Source organism: Ambystoma mexicanum, chromosome 1p (assembly GCF_040938575.1).
Source record: "Ambystoma mexicanum isolate Mex_15411 chromosome 1p, UKY_AmexF1_1, whole genome shotgun sequence".
NCBI lineage: Eukaryota > Metazoa > Chordata > Amphibia > Caudata > Ambystomatidae > Ambystoma > Ambystoma mexicanum.
In genome coordinates this window covers 742,705,715-742,729,802 of record NC_090921.1, presented here as the reverse complement: position 1 = coordinate 742,729,802, position 24,088 = coordinate 742,705,715, and the positions used below count along the sequence as shown (strand labels likewise).

General features: G+C 45.7%; 1 protein-coding gene across 2 annotated transcripts in view; it reads left to right on the top strand.

Annotated features, from left to right (window-relative positions):
* LOC138580052 (methanethiol oxidase-like) overlaps positions 1 to 24,088 on the top strand; it is a 489,426-nt gene that overhangs the window by 174,357 nt on the left and 290,981 nt on the right. The gene's annotated exons all lie outside the window — the stretch shown is intronic.

Below are 24,088 nucleotides of genomic sequence, written 5' to 3'. Positions count from 1 at the left end.
CACTTCATAGGCCCGTTATAAATGCCATATCATATCATATCATATATCAGATGTGTGACTTCCAGCTGTGCAAAGTATAGAATGTGCCTTCCAGCAGGATGTGCCTCTTGTCAGGCAGCTCCAGGCCCTCCAGTCCGTGGCATAACCACTGTGTGTTTCCTCCTGAACACTTCAAACCATGCGCCCTCTTCGCTCCACTGCCACAATAATGGTGAACTCAACAGTTAACTCGGCCCAGCATGTAAGCATGTTCACCCTCGCCCATGCGCTGTCTCTCACTCCAGTCTCTGGAGACCCATGCACACACTAGGTCCTTTGGCACCCCAGGCCACATCGCTTGCCCGCCTGCCGACATCGGACTAGGTTGTCTGCCTGCTTCCACTTGCCTCTGCAATGGCGTACACGCCGGGCGCCGCGTGCCGCCCGGACCGCCCAGCCAGCGAGTGCGCACCGCCATCTCCGCTCCTGCCAGGTCCGGACGGCTCTCCGCTCCTAGCCCAGCATTGCCCAGATCTCGATGTCTGCTCTTGTCCCTACGGGTGCGGACCTGTGGCGGGTGGCCAGGAGGATTTAACCCTGCTGGGCTCGGCTGCAGTCATCCCCCCCGGTCAATGTGCTCTGAACGCGGCCGTCATCATGACTTACGGCGGGAGTCCCGCGGCGGGTGACAAATACCCACCTTCCAGTGCTTCAATCAATCCCATACTTCCGGGAAACTGCTGCTGCCCGATCCGAAAACTTTTATATCATTTTGGGGGCAAATATGACTTTCTAGAGGGGTCTGGGGGCCATAGAACGGGTACAGGTGAAGGAGCTCAGCGTCCACGGCTGACCACTCCCCAAAATGCAGTGAGTTCTTAACTCAGATTATACATTGTCACCAAGCTTATCTAGTTTTGTGGCTCCCTACATTCCAAAATGGAGCAGTAGGGAGAAAGTGGGTGAATGCAGCTTCTGCAATGCAATAAAAAGGACATTTTTCGGCTTGCCTGTTGAGAAGCGTGCTGCTAATCTTGTGCTAGGTCCAGGTAATAAGCAATACAATTAAAAAAAATAGTCTTGAGCGGAAAATATGTGATACACATACATAAAGTTATGCCTCTCCACTCCATAATGGATGTTGGGAAAAATGTAGCGTGGCTGCGCGAAGCAAACCACCTTGCACCAGAACAGCTTTCTGGTTGAATATGTGGTTTTAAGCTCCTTCGCATTCCCTTGAACAGGTGACAGGACTGTACCTAATTCAACAGATGACGCACAAACAGGAGCCAATGAGGATTAAAATAAAACATTCATTTGTTCTCCTCTAAAGCTTCCTGGCAATGTGTAGTGTATTCTGTTATTCAACCTGTTCTTTTTGTTGCTCTCTGATAGTGGCCCAGCTATTATGCTATACTCGGCCACACATCTAGTGTAATATCCTGCCACACCATAGAAGGGCCTGCGCCATCCAATAGCAGGGTACAGTAACTTATAATGCAGCCAAAATGAACTGTCTCCTGTGTTTCCCTGAGAAATCGAAAGGTATGGTTCAAAGCCAGTGTCCATTTGGATCAAAATATTTATTTTACACATTTACTACCATCTACAAGCTTGTTGGGATATTGACTTGACAGCAAGATCTCTCTGAGGGCACCTGTGTCCAAATAAAGCTCAGATGGTTCTCGGTCAAATTGCCCTGTTAGAATGCATCAAAGCATTTCTAACTACTGAGCTTTTTCAATCCGATGTGCAGGCATTAGTTTTATCTCACATTGGTGGGGGCAATTCCATTTTTATGGGTGTCCACACATGTGTTTTAAGACCCTTGAAGTAAGCATTTCAGATGGCTGCTTATTTGGTTTTGGTTGCAAACAAATATGACCACATATCTCCCACCCTCTACTCATAACATTGATTGCCTTCTCAATCTAGGGTTCATTTAAAATGTTCCTGCATCTCATTTAAATCGGCGTGGCTTTAACAACCAAAATCCCTCTTTATCTCTCTGATGTTATCGGGTGGTTTGCAGAAACCAGAAGTAAAATGTTAACACAGCTTGAAATATCATGTTTTTAAACGCAACTCCACGACCCATCAGGCCCTTTCTTGTGCAATTCTCTGAATCTGGAATTCTCTTCCAGTAACAGTAGCTATGCATTTTGCCCATACTCTTCTTGCTTTCCGCAAGGAACTAAAGATCTGTGATTTTCCAAATAAGCGGTATCAGTTTTTCTTTTTAATTTCAGCTCTGTTTGGTTGGGCTTCTGAATAAGCAGCTGTGGCCTTTCCGGGCCTGTGGACCTACAGTTCTTAGACAGAAAAGTGCTTCTGGGGTCCTCCTGACCTGTGCCTTCTAAGTTTTTCTTTAGGTGGTCTCCTTGCAAAATGGCAGTTGCATCCCACCAGTCTGGGTCCAAGCTTGCCACTTGCGATGCAATCTCGTACGTCCTGATTGGGTTTGGCCGTGATGCCTGGCCTTACTCTTTCTTTTACCCACTTCTCTCTGAACCTTGTCTGTCCTGACTAACAAGGTGTTGTCATCCCTTCTTCCCAGCAGCTACAGTCGCTCCAGGAGTGATCTGCTCCCCTGATACCTCCCTATCTGCTCTGGCTAAGTGGGCGATTCCTCTTTCTGAAAAGCATTTGGCTCTTCCGCCTCTCTAGCAAATCAACCCCTTCATCTATCTCCTACTGGAGACACCTTTGGGCATTGACTCTACCTTGCCAACAGTTTGTCATTCCTACAACACTTTCCACCACCTTGGATCTCTGTTTTCTCCTCTTCCCCAAACTCAAGGTGTATATCTCCCTCCTCCCTCTGTTTTAAAAAAACATCTCCCTCCTTCCTCGCCAAAAAGACATCTCCCCTCTTCTTCTCCATGGTGGTATCTCCCTCCTTCCTCTCTCCAAAAATATATTTCTAATTCCTGTCTGTAGTGATATCTCCTGCCTTCTTTGAATCAGAATTACTAGATAGTCTCTCTCTCGGCTCCAACACAATCTCTTGCTTCTTTCTGTCCAAGGTGATATCCCTCTCACACCTCTCTCCCAGTTGATATCCCTCTCAATCTGCTCAGAAACAGTATCTCTCTCCCCCCTTTCCCTGGTTGAATATGCTGCTCTATCTCTCGCTCCACAACATAAGCTCACTATTCAGCAATATCTCCCTTGGCTTCCCATAGAATCTCCCTCCCTCCCTCCTGCTCCACAATGGAGTGGAGTGGATGAAACGGACGGACTGGATGAAATGGATGGAGTGGATGCAACTGATGAAACGGTTAGAACGGATGGAGTAGATGGAACGGATGGAGTAGATGGAACTGTTGGAGTAGATGGAATGGGTGGAGGGGATGGAACAGATGGAGTGGATGGAACGGATGGAGTGGATAGAACGGATGGAGCGGATAGAACGGATGGAGCGGATAGAACGGATGGAGCAGATAGAACGGATGGAGTGGATGGAAAGGATGGAATGGATAGAACGGATGCAGTGGATGGAACAGATGGAGTGGATGGAACGGATGGAGTGGATGAAAGGGACGGAGTGGTTGGTACAGACGGAATGGATGACACAGACTGAGTGGATGACAAGGATGGAGTGGAGTGGATAGAACGGGTGGAATGGATGGAACGGGTGAAGTAGATGGAACAGGTAGAGTTGATGGGACAGGCGGAGTGGATAAAACAGGCGGAGTGGATAGAACCGGCAGACTGGATGGGACAGGTGGAGTGGATGGAACGGATGGAGTGGATAGAAAGGGTGGAATGGATGGAACGGGTGGGGTGGATGAAACGGGTGGCGATGACAGAACGTGTAGAGTGGACGGAATCGGTAGACCCGACACAACGGGTAGAGTGGACGGAACGGGTAGAGTGGACGGGACAGAGTGGACGGGACAGGTAGAGTGGACGTGAAACGGGTGGAATGGACATGGAACCGGACAGAATGGATGGAACCTGACAGAGTGGATGGAACCAGACAGAGTGGATGGATTTGGACAGAGTGGATGGAATTGGACAGAGTGGATGTACCACACGTTGTATCACTGTACTCCTGTTCCCATGTTTTTGCAATATTTGTGTATTCCCCATATATCTGTTTCCCCATATATACCTGTATCGACCCCTGTCGCTATATATCTGTATCCCCATACATACCTGTGTCCCCATATAAACCTGTATCGACCCCTGTCGCTATATATCCGTATGCCGCTATGTATGTCCCCACCGTCCTGTTCACGTGCCTGATCCAAAGTCTGAGGCGCTTTTACAGATAACCACCTATTACACCACTACGCTTACTCTACACTATACACCATCACTCAACTAAAACACAGCTATACCCCTGATAATTCAGGCTAGCTGTTCTCTTACAAATACGACCCCATGAACACCTCAACACCCTAATAAAACGCAGCCAGCAGAGCAGATTCCGGCCTAGATACTCACATAGGCGTTCCTCAGGCCTAACGCAGCCAAGAACCCAGCCTGTGTGTCCACCCACCTGACTGCACACATCCAACTAATACCTTCAGCACCACAGCTATCGTTAGGAAGCAGCTATCAACCAACAACTACACCAGCTGCACACATGTCCTGTGCAACCACGCACCACACAAAACTATCTCTCTCCACTAACTTGAACTATGGTTCCCGAGGGCGTTCAAACTACCAGCCCTTTGAGGTCATACCAATGATATATAAGGCGCTATATGAATTTCAAGTAATATAACATAACAATGATATCTCCCTCCTTTAACACAAAAGAATTTCTTTCTGCACTCCAAATAGCTCTCCCCCGAAACTCCATGCATTTCTCTCCTCACCACACACCATGGTATCCTCCTTACAGGTCCACTACGTCAAGCTCTCCTAACTCAGGGTCTCCATGACTGGGCTTTCCCAATGTTTGCTTCTCTACTCCTGCCAGCTCTCCCAGGGACTGGCCTGCTCATCCTGTTCAATATGCTCGTGAATGCACTTGCTACAGCTCTTTCTCAAGCAGCCCAACCCATCAGACTAAAGCATCACTTTTTACTGTGTAGTCTCTCCTCCATTCAGGTGGTGCTTAGGGACATTGATTGTACCTGTCTAGTCTAGGTTATGTTGCTCTGTGATTGGACCATGGCGTGGGTTGATGTGAGTCACAAGGGAATGACTAAGCTTACATTAAGGCCTGCCACAATCTTGGATTCCAAAACTGCCCTGGCGAACTGTGAGATCTCGTTTCCTTTGCCCTGAACCTCTGCTGCAATTGATGCCTGCTTCGACCTGGGTCCCTTTTCTTTCGCAGCAGCACGTACTTCTAAGAACAGAAAACAATCTGTTATGCTTGTGCAGATGTTTGATGTAATTGTAACTTCTTTGTCACAGGGAATGTAGAACGGTGTAAACCGTGACATGCTAACAGGAGCTCCAGAATAGTGCTTGTTTGCTTCCTTCCTCTCACATACAATGCAAGTCAATTTCAGATGGTTCACACGCAAGTCTGTATCTGCTGTGCTTCAGCAGTCTGTGCTAGTAGGACTCCTGTTCAGAAATGTTTTCTTTGGTATTGGTGTAAAAGAAAGAAATGTGTATCCTGTGACAGGGCCAGAGATCTGTAGTTCTGAGGTGGGAATAGGGACTCCTCTCAGCCTGGCTTGGGAGGCCCGACAGGGTCTACGCCAGAGCCAGCCCTAGCCTTTTTTTGGTTTGCTGAACAAATGTATTATTTTCTCAATGTTCACATCAATGAATCATTTCACAACACATAAACAAAACCCAATATCTCCATACCCAACCCACACCCACCCTCCACATATCAAAAATACTACATAACAATTGAAAACACTCTAAAATATGAAGAAAGAAAGAGAGAAGAATAACAGATAAATAAATGAAAAATAAAATACAAATACAAATAAAAAAGGTGGGGTTCTTTTAACAACCTTTAACACATCCTTTCAATACCCTATAATAATCCCAAAAAATACAAAGCCTTTTTGTAACCCTCAAATCAATACCATACGACAATATAATAATTCCAAAAAATACTTATCTCTCCTGCAGTCCTCAAATCAAACCCCTTCTATGACATATTCAAATCCAAAAAAGGCCCCCAGATCTTCTGGAATTTTGAAACCTTCTTCTGCAGCATGTAATTTACCCGTTCAATGTTGCAAATTTTGTACAGTCCTTCCATCCATTTGCACCAATTCATAAAGTCAGCTGATTTCCATGCACTTAGTATCAATCTCTTTGCCACTGCTGCTCCTCTCATAATCCAGGTGATTTGGCTATCATTCAAGTCTTCCAGCAGTACAGTTTTACCTATGATCAATGTTTCAAAGTTGTTTTCCATCTCTTCCCCCACAACAGAATTCATTACCTTCACGATCCCATTCCAGAAATCCTTCAATTTAACACAATCCCACAGCATATTCTCCAAAGGGCCTTGCCCCAATGTACAACGCCAGCAAATGTCAGAGTTCAATAAACCATGTTTGAAAAGACGAACAGGAGTCCAAAATATTCTGTGGAGTATCTTAATTTGACATCTTGATCCCCAACGTTCAGGGACACTCTTTTGATATTTGCACGTATACTTGTCCATCTTTGAGAAGTCATTTCCATTTCCAAAATCCCTGACATCCCTTGATCTGGTTCTGAGAAGTCACTTAACAGAATGTACATTCTAGAGGCTAAATGTGCCTTTGCGGAAAAACTCTTGATACTGGAAGCCAACTGGAAAGCATTTGCAGATGGCAGGCTCGCCACTTTCCTTAATTTCCTGTAGTCACCATATACATTTTGGGCCATGTTGTATTCCGCCCTCAGCTCCCTGAATGTCTTCCATTTCTGATCTTTGAACAAATCCCCAATTTTTTTGATGCCTGCCTTGAACCCATTTTTCCAAAATATCACTTTCTTCCCAATTTTAATTCTGGGATTCAGCCATGTCGATGATTCTGCATTTGTACCAAAATCTATTCCGGCTACTTGTTCATAGGCTCTCCAAATTGTCCTCACGAAATCTGTCAGAGCTGAGCCGTGGGCCCTCTTCCAAGTAATGGTTGATGGAATGGCCCACATATCCAACGGCCCTGCCCTCTAAGCCTCAGCACGAGCCCACTCATCCTCTGACGTCAGGAACGGAAGGATGTGCCTCGAGGTGAACGCCTGGTGGTATCTCTCATGTGTATCCTGTGACAGAGCCTGAGATCTGTCGTTCTGAGGTGGGGATAAGGACTCCTCTCAGCCTGGCTTGGGAGGCCTGACAGGGTATACGCCACAGCCAGTCCTATCCTATAGGTGGGATGTGGGAGTATGGAGGGCCCCAGTCCCTATCCTTTCCTCTTATGCATATTTGTTTGTCAAGAATACCACAATCTGTCACCCCATGCCTGAGCAGCACCATTCTGTCCAGTTTCTTTCTTTGGGTCACACAGAAACCCCAATGCCAGCAACCGTTACAATGGAACACTCAGCGGATGATCAAAGAGGGAGGGAAACTGGCAAGTTAGAAACATAAAGGACCATGCAGCAGCCTGAACGTAGCAGGCCACTACGCAACCCAGCACAATGGAATAATCAGCACAAGAGTAGATCGAGTCAGATGGCTCCACCTGCCCGCGTGGAATGCCCAGCGAGACTTGCTCATTATATCGCTACCAAGGTGACCAATTGGCCCAGCAATAATCCCCCCAGAACCAAATAGCGTCTCTCTGGGTCCCTATAGAGAAAGCATTTTATGAAAACCATGTCCCTTGCGATCAGAATCACCACTCCTTTCTTTTCGGTGCTACTTGAGGCAATAAACTGTGTGGGAAACGCTTTATGCCTCATGCAGGGCTCATCTTTGGGGAGCAGGTGTGTCTCCTGTAGTCAGACTGCGGAGGCCTGCCGCTCCGTCAAGTGCCTCAGAATTGAGCGTCTCTTGACCGGCAAGTTTAGGCCCTGTACATTGAGAGAAACCATATGGATCTCAGCCACCATCTAGCCATTGTATATTGTGTTCCATGGGGGTCAGTGGGCAAACCCCCTCCCAAAGCAGCATTTAGGACTCTTGTGTACCACCACCATACCATTAACAGAGAAAAACAAGATAAGACCCACCCAATTTACCTGCAACTTTAGATCCCATCAAGGTAGGTAACTTATTTAGCCACTGGGCTCCGCAAAGTAACCTGCGGTAAGTAGGACTCATTTCTGACATCCCATCCGCTCCCCCCTAAACCCCCTTACCCCCCTCAGAATGCCTCCCTCAAAAACTCTCCCAGACGCTACCCCATGCCACCCTTCAACACAATGTGAACCGTATGCTTTCCTGTGGGTGGATTAGCTTCGGAGCCATGAAATGTGCCCATCAACCCTCAGCGGCTTCATCAAAAGGACCCCAAATCGGTGATCAAGTAGGGGCCTCGGACCCCCCGGCTCCTCCCTTTTGGCTGCAGGCGACCCATCTTCCATCTCTCTCTCTTGGGGAATGGTGTAGTGTCCAGACTGTCCTCAGGATCGGCCACGGTTTCCATGGGCTGCAATGCTTCGTCTCCCTCCATAATTTCCGCAGCTTCTTCCTCCTTGGTGAAATGGTATATGATTGGCCTTGCCATTCAAAATGCAAACCTCATGGACATGTCCACTAGGTACCATATGTACTTGGCTTTGAGCCAGCTAGTGACTAGCCGCAATCGCTTTCGTTTAATCATTGTCGCCTGGGCCGGATCTTGAAAGAGTGTCAGGTAGGTGTCTTGGAACCGCACCAGCTCTCGATTCCGTGCCGCTCTCATGATTTCCTGGTCAAGACATCAGAGTCTAGGTTCCTGCTCAATTGATAGGAAGAATACATGTGGTGAGTCCTGTCCAAGACAACCTCCTGCTCAGCTCAGGCATCCAATAGGTGTTGGAACAGTGCTGCCACATAATTGGGTAAATCTACGTCTGGCAATGACTTGGGATTCCCCCAAACGCATATACTATTCCGCCAGGATCTATTTTCGGCATCTTCCTGTTTCCCGAGGACCAGATCCATATGCTGCTCCAAGGTGCCCACTTGTTTTGCAAGCTCATCGTGGTCATGCCTCTGCTCGCACAACGCAGATTCCGCCTCATTGACCCCCTCTCTACTGCCAGTACATTTTTTATTGAGATCCGCAACAGCTTTGGAGGGATCAGCTGCACTGTCCTTAATTATTATTATTTTTTTAATATTGAAACTTCAGTTCAACAATATTAAGTGAAAACAATCAATTAAGTTAACCTTTTGTTACAAAGAGTCCAAACCTAGGATAAGAAAAAGACAGTGTAGAAAGAATAAAATAGAAACAAACAAAACTACTAAAACCTCCACTCTAGGTCATTATTTTAAGATCAGGTTGTGCATAGAATTCTTGGTCATATTTTGCCGATTTGCACAAAGGCTTTCATCAGTATCGTGTCCATGTAGTGAACTACTGCACATGTCAGTTTTATGTTGGGTCCTGATGCGTCCAAGTGTCCATGTCATTGTTTAGGGGGCGTATCTCCCAAGATGGCAAGTACGCTGGGGGCTGATGTCTGGACAAGCTGTTATCAGGTGTTGCAGTGATTCAATTTCAAGCCCGCAGTAGTGACATAAATTGTCTTTTACTTCTTTATTCCTTCTTTGCCACAACATTTCTTTGGTGCTCAAGGCGTTCAATCTCAGCCTCAAAAATTGGTCTCGATGGTGTCGTGAAGGACAATTTATCAGATAGCTGCATTGTACATTTAACATATGTTCTCCTATTCCTGACTTCAACGTGGACTGCATTTTTTTACGTAATTCTGTGTTTCTTATCCAGCACCAAGATTCAAATTTCTTCTTAGCAAGTTGCGGATGGTTAATCAAGTCAGGTTACTTTATATCAGCAGCTAGCAAAATTGCATCCAGTAGGCGCTTCCAGTCTTCCAATAGACTGGACAATCCACAGTCAGATTTTGGGGAGAAGATTTCTTAAGCCGGAGTTAGAGGACATTTCCCATAGTCCTTGTATATTTTTGCACCTTGTATGCTAAATTCAATCATTCGATTTTTTTGCTCTTGCCTCCAGTGATGTTCATTTAGTGAAGTGTTAAACATGATTCCAAGATATCGAACGGAAGTAACTGAACTTAATGTTTCCTCAGCGATTTTCCAATTGAAAGTTTTATCCTTCTTCGTTCCCTAGCGACCCAATGATCATTGTCTTTGTTTTTTCGGTGTTTATTTCCAGGTCATTTAGATTCAGGTAGTCGTGTAGTTTGTTTAATAAGCGTTGCAGTCCAATCTGAGTATAATCAAGCAGCACAAGATCATCAGCATATCTTATGCATTTGATCGGTGTGTTGTTGATTTTTGGAGAAAAACATTGTACTTGATCTAAGGTCCTTGACAGGTCAGAGGTAAACAGCTTAAACAATTCAGCAGCTAAGGGGTAGCCCTGTTTTACCCCTTTGTCATTTGATATTTTATCTGATAGATCACCCTGATTATCCAGGAGTATCTGAATTGATGTATCCGTATGAAGTGCTTTCACTGGTTCGAGTATGTTTAAGGGGCAGTTCCAGTTAAGACGTTTCTGCCAAAGCATTCCACGGTTGACTCTGTCAAAAGCCTGACGCATGTCAATAAAGGCAGGTACATTTTTTTCTTTGCCTTTAAAGTTTCCAGCTTCAGTATATTCAAAATCAAGAGATTTGCTTCGACTGCCACTCCTTCTGTGAACCCAATTTGGCGAATATCAAGAATCTTGGCACGACAGGCCCATGACACCAACTTCTGCCTCAAAAAAGAATCGAAGATCTTCCCAACAGTGTCTAGGAGGGCAATTGGGCGGTAGTTGACAGGATCAGCCCGACTGCCCTTCTTGTAAATTGGCACAGCTATGGCCTCTCACCATGATTCGGGGATCTGCTTTTTAAAAGAGAGTAACTTAAACAAAATCTCGAGGAATTTGGTCCCAATGAGGTGCATGCTTTTTCAACATCACATTTGTGATTAAGTCCGGGCCAGCAGCGTGTAAGTTGTTAAGTCCCCGAATTGCTCGTTCAATATCTGATGAATCGATTTTGACATCCCATGCAGAACCATTGTTTTTAAATATTATACATGGTTCGGAAGAGGGTTTCTTATAAATATGAGCAAAATGCGACTCCCATTCGACGCCAGCAATTTCAATTGAAATTTGTGTTGAGCAGCTGGTGTTACCTGCATTTAAGATGGCCCAAATCTGATGAGTATTTTTGGACACCAAAAGTTTCATCATTAATTCTGCTCGATCCTGTTCGCTGATAATGGCGTGGGATTTAAGCCAATTTCGATAACATTGTCGTCTTTGTTTAACAGCATTGCTAACTTCAACTGTGGTCATAGAAGAATCCATGTTTTTCTTCAACAATCTCACGTCGCGTCGCAGAGCTCTCTTTGCAGACAGCAGGACGTTACTAAATAGATGCTTGTGCGTGACGCCCATGGGTCGAGATGAAAGAGAAGAGACCATAAAAGATGTCAGCAAGGGGGCATAATCCACCGTCCAAGCCTCTTTAAGCATGAGAAACCTTTGGCTCAGGTTTTGGATTTGAGGTCCTGTCATGCGAAGCCGATTACCCCCAGCGTTTACAGAAAGAGGAATTTCATATTGTTGGCAAGACTGTTTCCACTCAAGCATACAGTTAAGTCGCAAGAGCTTGTGATCACTGTTCTTCATCGAACAGACTTGCAGATTGACTTCTTGTTCGACCACGTTCCAAGACACCCAAAAATAGTCTAATATTTTTTATGACTCAGCACGGTGCCAAGTTGATTTAGGCAGCTGATCTCCTCTCACGTTGCCGTTTAACATGTGACAGTTCCGGTTTGTCAGAGCTGACATCCAGAGCTGTTCTATTACAACCACACCATTATCCAGCAAACATGTATTTATTTGTCGCACAGTGTCAAATTTGAACCATGTACAAGTCAGGTATCCACAGCAAATGATAGATAAGTTCTTGGATGCAATGATTGCATTGTCTATTAGCTGAGTAATTGAGTTGACAAAACGCTTGGTACTGATCTTTAAAGGATTCCAATACCCGTTTATAATCAGAAGATATTTGCGTTTTAGGGTATTTGAATGATTTGTCTGAAGAATAATACCTTGAACAAATGGATTCGGATTGATCGTGTCCCGAGTTGACCAACAAGCATTTATTTTTTCCATGGTCAGGAGGCCAGAGTATGGACGACCTTTTGGGTTTTTTACTGCTGGATTTAGGTAAATAGTAAAAGCATCTCTCGTCAGGGTATCGCACAACCAAGTATCCTGAAGACAAATCACAAATACGTTATGCAAATTAACATCAAACTCGTTAAATAAGTGCACAAACCCTTGTGTATTCCAAGATAGGATCATACACGGGCATTCGCGCACCTCAGGTCATAGCTATTGACGATCGTAATGGTGACCCGGTTTGGTAATGGATCTAAAAGACGTTTGATGATTGGAATCGTCTCGTTGAGACATCAAGGATGAGCAGTTCAAAGATTTTCTTAATTGGGCACATCTCTGTGCAATGTTTATATCGTCAGCAGCATTTGAAGTCAGCTCCACTTTGTTGGGGGTCACCACAAGAGGTTCAAGCATTATGTCGAAGCCAAAAGCAAGAAATTAGTCAGTGGCTTTTAAATTGTGTTGCGGACCGAGGCTGAAACAATATGAAGTAATAGTTGATCAGAGGTGTTTTCTGTAGAGTATTCCACAATCTTGATGTCATCAGAAAGGATGGTTCATAAAGAGGGAAAACAATTGAATAACTTCATTACGTTGTTACGATTTAAGTTGACTTCATTGTCATCAGTTTGGATATTTTGGAGCCGCAATTTCCAAATATGCCTTGTCGATGTATTTGTTGAGTTTGAAGGAACTCTTGAAGTATAGTGAACCAGCTTGCTCCTTTGATCTAAGGTTAGTTTTGGATTTAATTTTGAGACCCGGACTGGCTTACACTCACTAACCTCAAACGATCCTTTGTTGCTCATGTCATTATGTAGAACCAGCATTCATTTGTTAAGCGACAAACGACTTACAAGTCGACTTTCCATGATCTGAGATTTTTTATGTTGAGAGATGTCATCAGTGCCGTTTAGGCTGGCACGAGAGGAGTCCTCCAGGTGGGAATATGTTGATAAATCACTCAAGTTTATCACCGAAGCTGAGGGTGAAGGAGAGAAACTTTCGATGTCGGACTCTACCCTTCTCCGTTTGTTCGGCAGAACATTTGGAGGGGTCTGGCCGTTGTCAGATGAGTCTTTAGTTAAAACAGCTTTTAGCTGCGAAGATTTTGTCGTGTCTACCCGTTTCAATAGACCAATTTTTACAGGTGACGACAAGTTCCTTATGAATTTCTTTACTTTGGAGCTTCCTTGCTTTGTTTTGGGGCGTTTTGCCTCATTGGAGGTAGTCGTACCCTTAGGCTTTGCTGCTTTAGGAGTTGCTTGGAACGTAACCTTCTGAAGGGTAGAGACTGATTTGTCTGAAGCGGCAAAGATGTCGAACAAAGCTGGAGGGGCCTGGGCAGGATCTCCAGAGACTTGCTTACTACTTTCATTATCAGACTATTCTGGGTGCTGTTCTATGTCCTTGTTTGTTTCATTTCCAAGAGCAACTTTAATTAGGAGACTGCCAGTTGGAAATAATTTGTCGCTCAGACTGTCAGTGGCGAGCAACCCATTTTGATGAGCCGATACAGAGGGTTCTCCGTTATGGGGGACACTTTTTAGTAGTTGTGACATTGTAATAGGAGCAGTGACATGGCAATACAGATGCATCGAAGTGGGAGGCAGGTCCGATGCTTTTGGACGGTCGTCCATGACAAAAGGCTCATTTAACGTAGACATGCAGGACGAATGCGCAACTTTTTGCGAAACTACATCGACCGTATGACGCATCCATTTTACGGCTTCAAGTAAGCCCACAGTTAGGGTGTCATTCTGACAATGATGTCGGGCTGCAAGATCACTTAGACGCTCTTGCCAACGTGTAGTCAGATCGGCTTCGCTTGAGATCTGATTTTGAACAAAATTGGTAAAGGATTCAATTTTTTCTATTTTTTCAGTTAATTTTGAGATCATCACAGTCTGGTCTTTGATCGCGTCATTAAGGGATTCATAGAGTTTTACAAAGGGAATCATGGCCATCGAAGAGGCAGCTAGGACATTGTTATGAATTTGAGTCGAAGCTGCTACGGAAAGTCTCGACTTGAAACCAGACTCAGGTGGACCATCATTTCCAGAATGCAAACTGTTTGTTGCCTCTGTCAGTTGTTCACCAGCTAAAGAGACATGCCCAATCATCTGTGTGGGTGCTGCCCTACCCGAGTGAACTTGTTTTTCGGTCAAACGGGGGGTGCGTGGGGTGCTAGAGGAAACACCTTTTTTTGTTTTGTAGCAGCAGTGACTGATTCGTCGATTTTTTCAAAGACTGCTTAGTCGTTTGAGCATCCACTAGAACATGTTTTGAGTTAAGAAACAAAGTGGATTCATCCAAGGAGGCTTGTGACATTGTAAGGTTATTGCAGGGTCCTTCCTCCTTTCTTGGATTTGGGTGTTGATAAGTAGATTTAGGAACAGTTTCCAAACATCTTTTGTTAATAAAGGTGGACTCATGGCGAGCACTTGGCTTCTTTTTTGCCAACAGGAAGTCGATGTTTAGTTGTGTCATCAGGCGTGCGTTGCATGATTTTTGATTAGAGCATTGAATATAGTTTTTGTTAACAGCAATTTCAGCACCATTAGTTTGTTTTGAGACCAGTGTCAATTGCTGAGCATTTTCCTCGTTGTAATGTGTTAATTCATGCTGCTTGTGAGGTTTTTGTGGGGTTTGAGGCCTCACTAAGTGGGCTAACACACTGACTTGAAGTGATTTGGATGGCGACGTCGGCATCGGCCTCCAAAGCATAATCAAGGACTGCAATATTTTCAGAATCACGCATGGATTTGGCAATCAAATTGTCGGTCACTTTTGATGAATCAGTGTCGCTTTGAATAGAAGCATTGACAGATGTTGCTTTGGTTGCTAACTTTGTTAATGGGGAAGTCGAACTAAAACTAGAGTTTGAACATGACAACCCGTCTTGGCCATTTGTGCTTTTTTTTCATCATTAGCACAACCATTTACATTTTCGATGTTTGTCACGTCCATTAATCCTGCGTCAGTGATGTCAAAGGGTGAGTGGAACACATCCGGCTGTTCGGGACTTGTCACAGACAAGCCCGTTTGAACAGCAATTGGGGGACTCAGAGGTGCCGGGACAAGCCAATTAAAGTTAATAATACAGTTGATTGCTGCACCGAAGACACCGGCTCCATCGCAAAATCGGACTCAATTTCATGTTCCTTGTCAGCATTCCCACTGACAAGGTTAGAGCAACAGACAGACTCGTTGAGAAGTGTGCCACTGTTTGTTGTGCTTATTATGCTTGTTATGCTTGGGGTAGTAACCACGTGGGCCTGGACAGTTACATCGTGTTTTTCAGTCAAGTCAATCAGAGACGATGGTGAAACTGGCAGCACGCTTACCTTGGTGGGTTTGGCGATTGTTGCAGCTTTCATTGCAGTCCAAGGATTCACCATCCGACGATGTTGTAAAGTCTTTCGCCGAGTAACTGGGCCAGTATTTGCAGTGATTTCCACCCAGCAACCCTCAGCAGCCTGAAGCGGACTGATGCAGACTGACTCTGCACCTCGACTCGGTGCTGCGCTCCGCGTGAGAGTTCGAATTATATAGGCACACCTCCTTGCTTAAAGCAACAGTAGCAGGAAGGCAAACCACGTTGCTGCAGGTCCTCAAGAAAAACAGTATGTACTGATGCAGACTGACTCTACACCTCGACTGTCCTTAATATCTTTCTTGAGTTCCAGTAGCATTGCCATTGAGTCAGAACTCCTTATCAACGGGTCGTCTAACTACATCTGGGGAGGAGGGGCGAGTGTGCCTGGGCTGTTGTCTATCCTTGCAGGCGCTTCTGAGAGTCAGAACTTGCATTAATGCCTTTATGTCACCCGAGATAGGTCCCTTCTGGTTTGCTGACTGTTTCAACATGATGTATTAAGTCCTCAGGGCTCAGGATATGTAGGGTGTGCAAGGCTGCTCCTATGGTCCCTCAGTCAGATTTCATTACTGATGGTGATGCAGGGACTCAGTGTCTGCCCAGCCCCTCCAAAGATCCTCACAGCGCTATCCAGCCCCCGGACTGAGAGTTTGCTGCGCTGGCCCTTAGTGGAGAAGTCACTGGCCTCTCGCGCCTTGAAACACTTCATAGGCCCGTTATAAATGCCATATCATATCATATCATATATCAGATGTGTGACTTCCAGCTGTGCAAAGTATAGAATGTGCCTTCCAGCAGGATGTGCCTCTTGTCAGGCAGCTCCAGGCCCTCCAGTCCGTGGCATAACCACTGTGTGTTTCCTCCTGAACACTTCAAACCATGCGCCCTCTTCGCTCCACTGCCACAATAATGGTGAACTCAACAGTTAACTCGGCCCAGCATGTAAGCATGTTCACCCTCGCCCATGCGCTGTCTCTCACTCCAGTCTCTGGAGACCCATGCACACACTAGGTCCTTTGGCACCCCAGGCCTCATCGCTTGCCCGCCTGCCGACATCGGACTAGGTTGTCTGCCTGCTTCCACTTGCCTCTGCAATGGCGTACACGCCGGGCGCCGCGTGCCGCCCGGACCGCCCAGCCAGCGAGTGCGCACCGCCATCTCCGCTCCTGCCAGGTCCGGACGGCTCTCCGCTCCTAGCCCAGCATTGCCCAGATCTCGATGTCTGCTCTTGTCCCTACGGGTGCGGACCTGTGGCGGGTGGCCAGGAGGATTTAACCCTGCTGGGCTCGGCTGCAGTCATCCCCCCCGGTCAATGTGCTCTGAACGCGGCCGTCATCATGACTTACGGCGGGAGTCCCGCGGCGGGTGACAAATACCCACCTTCCAGTGCTTCAATCAATCCCATACTTCCGGGAAACTGCTGCTGCCCGATCCGAAAACTTTTATATCATTTTGGGGGCAAATATGACTTTCTAGAGGGGTCTGGGGGCCATAGAACGGGTACAGGTGAAGGAGCTCAGCGTCCACGGCTGACCACTCCCCAAAATGCAGTGAGTTCTTAACTCAGATTATACATTGTCACCAAGCTTATCTAGTTTTGTGGCTCCCTACATTCCAAAATGGAGCAGTAGGGAGAAAGTGGGTGAATGCAGCTTCTGCAATGCAATAAAAAGGACATTTTTCGGCTTGCCTGTTGAGAAGCGTGCTGCTGATCTTGTGCTAGGTCCAGGTAATAAGCAATACAATTAAAAAAAATAGTCTTGAGCGGAAAATATGTGATACACATACATAAAGTTATGCCTCTCCACTCCATAATGGATGTTGGGAAAAATGTAGCGTGGCTGCGCGAAGCAAACCACCTTGCACCAGAACAGCTTTCTGGTTGAATATGTGGTTTTAAGCTCCTTCGCATTCCCTTGAACAGGTGACAGGACTGTACCTAATTCAACAGATGACGCACAAACAGGAGCCAATGAGGATTAAAATAAAACATTCATTTGTTCTCCTCTAAAGCTTCCTGGCAATGTGTAGTGTATTCTGTTATTCAACCTGTTCTTTTTGTTGCTCTCTGATAGTGGCCCAGCTATTATGCTATACTCGGCCACACATCTAGTGTAATATCCTGCCACACCATAGAAGGGCCTGCGCCATCCAATAGCAGGGTACAGTAACTTATAATGCAGCCAAAATGAACTGTCTCCTGTGTTTCCCTGAGAAATCGAAAGGTATGGTTCAAAGCCAGTGTCCATTTGGATCAAAATATTTATTTTACACATTTACTACCATCTACAAGCTTGTTGGGATATTGACTTGACAGCAAGATCTCTCTGAGGGCACCTGTGTCCAAATAAAGCTCAGATGGTTCTCGGTCAAATTGCCCTGTTAGAATGCATCAAAGCATTTCTAACTACTGAGCTTTTTCAATCCGATGTGCAGGCATTAGTTTTATCTCACATTGGTGGGGGCAATTCCATTTTTATGGGTGTCCACACATGTGTTTTAAGACCCTTGAAGTAAGCATTTCAGATGGCTGCTTATTTGGTTTTGGTTGCAAACAAATATGACCACATATCTCCCACCCTCTACTCATAACATTGATTGCCTTCTCAATCTAGGGTTCATTTAAAATGTTCCTGCATCTCATTTAAATCGGCGTGGCTTTAACAACCAAAATCCCTCTTTATCTCTCTGATGTTATCGGGTGGTTTGCAGAAACCAGAAGTAAAATGTTAACACAGCTTGAAATATCATGTTTTTAAACGCAACTCCACGACCCATCAGGCCCTTTCTTGTGCAATTCTCTGAATCTGGAATTCTCTTCCAGTAACAGTAGCTATGCATTTTGCCCATACTCTTCTTGCTTTCCGCAAGGAACTAAAGATCTGTGATTTTCCAAATAAGCGGTATCAGTTTTTCTTTTTAATTTCAGCTCTGTTTGGTTGGGCTTCTGAATAAGCAGCTGTGGCCTTTCCGGGCCTGTGGACCTACAGTTCTTAGACAGAAAAGTGCTTCTGGGGTCCTCCTGACCTGTGCCTTCTAAGTTTTTCTTTAGGTGGTCTCCTTGCAAAATGGCAGTTGCATCCCACCAGTCTGGGTCCAAGCTTGCCACTTGCGATGCAATCTCGTACGTCCTGATTGGGTTTGGCCGTGATGCCTGGCCTTACTCTTTCTTTTACCCACTTCTCTCTGAACCTTGTCTGTCCTGACTAACAAGGTGTTGTCATCCCTTCTTCCCAGCAGCTACAGTCGCTCCAGGAGTGATCTGCTCCCCTGATACCTCCCTATCTGCTCTGGCTAAGTGGGCGATTCCTCTTTCTGAAAAGCATTTGGCTCTTCCGCCTCTCTAGCAAATCAACCCCTTCATCTATCTCCTACTGGAGACACCTTTGGGCATTGACTCTACCTTGCCAACAGTTTGTCATTCCTACAACACTTTCCACCACCTTGGATCTCTGTTTTCTCCTCTTCCCCAAACTCAAGGTGTATATCTCCCTCCTCCCTCTGTTTTAAAAAAACATCTCCCTCCTTCCTCGCCAAAAAGACATCTCCCCTCTTCTTCTCCATGGTGGTATCTCCCTCCTTCCTCTCTCCAAAAATATATTTCTAATTCCTGTCTGTAGTGATATCTCCTGCCTTCTTTGAATCAGAATTACTAGATAGTCTCTCTCTCGGCTCCAACACAATCTCTTGCTTCTTTCTGTCCAAGGTGATATCCCTCTCACACCTCTCTCCCAGTTGATATCCCTCTCAATCTGCTCAGAAACAGTATCTCTCTCCCCCCTTTCCCTGGTTGAATATGCTGCTCTATCTCTCGCTCCACAACATAAGCTCACTATTCAGCAATATCTCCCTTGGCTTCCCATAGAATCTCCCTCCCTCCCTCCTGCTCCACAATGGAGTGGAGTGGATGAAACGGACGGACTGGATGAAATGGATGGAGTGGATGCAACTGATGAAACGGTTAGAACGGATGGAGTAGATGGAACGGATGGAGTAGATGGAACTGTTGGAGTAGATGGAATGGGTGGAGGGGATGGAACAGATGGAGTGGATGGAACGGATGGAGTGGATAGAACGGATGGAGCGGATAGAACGGATGGAGCGGATAGAACGGATGGAGCAGATAGAACGGATGGAGTGGATGGAAAGGATGGAATGGATAGAACGGATGCAGTGGATGGAACAGATGGAGTGGATGGAACGGATGGAGTGGATGAAAGGGACGGAGTGGTTGGTACAGACGGAATGGATGACACAGACTGAGTGGATGACAAGGATGGAGTGGAGTGGATAGAACGGGTGGAATGGATGGAACGGGTGAAGTAGATGGAACAGGTAGAGTTGATGGGACAGGCGGAGTGGATAAAACAGGCGGAGTGGATAGAACCGGCAGACTGGATGGGACAGGTGGAGTGGATGGAACGGATGGAGTGGATAGAAAGGGTGGAATGGATGGAACGGGTGGGGTGGATGAAACGGGTGGCGATGACAGAACGTGTAGAGTGGACGGAATCGGTAGACCCGACACAACGGGTAGAGTGGACGGAACGGGTAGAGTGGACGGGACAGAGTGGACGGGACAGGTAGAGTGGACGTGAAACGGGTGGAATGGACATGGAACCGGACAGAATGGATGGAACCTGACAGAGTGGATGGAACCAGACAGAGTGGATGGATTTGGACAGAGTGGATGGAATTGGACAGAGTGGATGTACCACACGTTGTATCACTGTACTCCTGTTCCCATGTTTTTGCAATATTTGTGTATTCCCCATATATCTGTTTCCCCATATATACCTGTATCGACCCCTGTCGCTATATATCTGTATCCCCATACATACCTGTGTCCCCATATAAACCTGTATCGACCCCTGTCGCTATATATCCGTATGCCGCTATGTATGTCCCCACCGTCCTGTTCACGTGCCTGATCCAAAGTCTGAGGCGCTTTTACAGATAACCACCTATTACACCACTACGCTTACTCTACACTATACACCATCACTCAACTAAAACACAGCTATACCCCTGATAATTCAGGCTAGCTGTTCTCTTACAAATACGACCCCATGAACACCTCAACACCCTAATAAAACGCAGCCAGCAGAGCAGATTCCGGCCTAGATACTCACATAGGCGTTCCTCAGGCCTAACGCAGCCAAGAACCCAGCCTGTGTGTCCACCCACCTGACTGCACACATCCAACTAATACCTTCAGCACCACAGCTATCGTTAGGAAGCAGCTATCAACCAACAACTACACCAGCTGCACACATGTCCTGTGCAACCACGCACCACACAAAACTATCTCTCTCCACTAACTTGAACTATGGTTCCCGAGGGCGTTCAAACTACCAGCCCTTTGAGGTCATACCAATGATATATAAGGCGCTATATGAATTTCAAGTAATATAACATAACAATGATATCTCCCTCCTTTAACACAAAAGAATTTCTTTCTGCACTCCAAATAGCTCTCCCCCGAAACTCCATGCATTTCTCTCCTCACCACACACCATGGTATCCTCCTTACAGGTCCACTACGTCAAGCTCTCCTAACTCAGGGTCTCCATGACTGGGCTTTCCCAATGTTTGCTTCTCTACTCCTGCCAGCTCTCCCAGGGACTGGCCTGCTCATCCTGTTCAATATGCTCGTGAATGCACTTGCTACAGCTCTTTCTCAAGCAGCCCAACCCATCAGACTAAAGCATCACTTTTTACTGTGTAGTCTCTCCTCCATTCAGGTGGTGCTTAGGGACATTGATTGTACCTGTCTAGTCTAGGTTATGTTGCTCTGTGATTGGACCATGGCGTGGGTTGATGTGAGTCACAAGGGAATGACTAAGCTTACATTAAGGCCTGCCACAATCTTGGATTCCAAAACTGCCCTGGCGAACTGTGAGATCTCGTTTCCTTTGCCCTGAACCTCTGCTGCAATTGATGCCTGCTTCGACCTGGGTCCCTTTTCTTTCGCAGCAGCACGTACTTCTAAGAACAGAAAACAATCTGTTATGCTTGTGCAGATGTTTGATGTAATTGTAACTTCTTTGTCACAGGGAATGTAGAACGGTGTAAACCGTGACATGCTAACAGGAGCTCCAGAATAGTGCTTGTTTGCTTCCTTCCTCTCACATACAATGCAAGTCAATTTCAGATGGTTCACACGCAAGTCTGTATCTGCTGTGCTTCAGCAGTCTGTGCTAGTAGGACTCCTGTTCAGAAATGTTTTCTTTGGTATTGGTGTAAAAGAAAGAAATGTGTATCCTGTGACAGGGCCAGAGATCTGTAGTTCTGAGGTGGGAATAGGGACTCCTCTCAGCCTGGCTTGGGAGGCCCGACAGGGTCTACGCCAGAGCCAGCCCTAGCCTTTTTTTGGTTTGCTGAACAAATGTATTATTTTCTCAATGTTCACATCAATGAATCATTTCACAACACATAAACAAAACCCAATATCTCCATACCCAACCCACACCCACCCTCCACATATCAAAAATACTACATAACAATTGAAAACACTCTAAAATATGAAGAAAGAAAGAGAGAAGAATAACATAGATAAATAAATGAAAAATAAAATACAAATAAAAATAAAAAAGGTGGGGTTCTTTTAACAACCTTTAACACATCCTTTCAATACCCTATAATAATCCCAAAAAATACAAAGCCTTTTTGTAACCCTCAAATCAATACCATACGACAATATAATAATTCCAAAAAATACTTCTCTCCTGCAGTCCTCAAATCAAACCCCTTCTATGACATATTCAAATCCAAAAAAGGCCCCCAGATCTTCTGGAATTTTGAAACCTTCTTCTGCAGCATGTAATTTACCCGTTCAATGTTGCAAATTTTGTACAGTCCTTCCATCCATTTGCACCAATTCATAAAGTCAGCTGATTTCCATGCACTTAGTATCAATCTCTTTGCCACTGCTGCTCCTCTCATAATCCAGGTGATTTGGCTATCATTCAAGTCTTCCAGCAGTACAGTTTTACCTATGATCAATGTTTCAAAGTTGTTTTCCATCTCTTCCCCCACAACAGAATTCATTACCTTCACGATCCCATTCCAGAAATCCTTCAATTTAACACAATCCCACAGCATATGCTCCAAAGGGCCTTGCCCCAATGTACAACGCCAGCAAATGTCAGAGTTCAATAAACCATGTTTGAAAAGACGAACAGGAGTCCAAAATATTCTGTGGAGTATCTTAATTTGACGATCTTGATCCCCAACGTTCAGGGACACTCTTTTGATATTTGCACGTATACTTGTCCATCTTTGAGAAGTCATTTCCATTTCCAAAATCCCTGACATCCCTTGATCTGGTTCTGAGAAGTCACTTAACAGAATGTACATTCTAGAGGCTAAATGTGCCTTTGCGGAAAAACTCTTGATACTGGAAGCCAACTGGAAAGCATTTGCAGATGGCAGGCTCGCCACTTTCCTTAATTTCCTGTAGTCACCATATACATTTTGGGCCATGTTGTATTCCGCCCTCAGCTCCCTGAATGTCTTCCATTTCTGATCTTTGAACAAATCCCCAATTTTTTTGATGCCTGCCTTGAACCCATTTTTCCAAAATATCACTTTCTTCCCAATTTTAATTCTGGGATTCAGCCATGTCGATGATTCTGCATTTGTACCAAAATCTATTCCGGCTACTTGTTCATAGGCTCTCCAAATTGTCCTCACGAAATCTGTCAGAGCTGAGCCGTGGGCCCTCTTCCAAGTAATGGTTGATGGAATGGCCCACATATCCAACGGCCCTGCCCTCTAAGCCTCAGCACGAGCCCACTCATCCTCTGACGTCAGGAACGGAAGGATGTGCCTCGAGGTGAACGCCTGGTGGTATCTCTCATGTGTATCCTGTGACAGAGCCTGAGATCTGTCGTTCTGAGGTGGGGATAAGGACTCCTCTCAGCCTGGCTTGGGAGGCCTGACAGGGTATACGCCACAGCCAGTCCTATCCTATAGGTGGGATGTGGGAGTATGGAGGGCCCCAGTCCCTATCCTTTCCTCTTATGCATATTTGTTTGTCAAGAATACCACAATCTGTCACCCCATGCCTGAGCAGCACCATTCTGTCCAGTTTCTTTCTTTGGGTCACACAGAAACCCCAATGCCAGCAACCGTTACAATGGAACACTCAGCGGATGATCAAAGAGGGAGGGAAACTGGCAAGTTAGAAACATAAAGGACCATGCAGCAGCCTGAACGTAGCAGGCCACTACGCAACCCAGCACAATGGAATAATCAGCACAAGAGTAGATCGAGTCAGATGGCTCCACCTGCCCGCGTGGAATGCCCAGCGAGACTTGCTCATTAAGGAGCGTTACACTCACCTGTTTGGAGCCGCAGAGCAGCACCCACGTCAAACCGGCATTGTCCACCAGCCGGGAAGGACTTGCACGAACTGGGACATTGACTGGTGCAGTCCGTCATAGCTAGAGACTGGTGGACTGTGTATGAAAAGGGAAGGGGTGCTTAATACCCTTTTTTAAATATTCTGATGCGTAAACAGCACCCCTAGGGT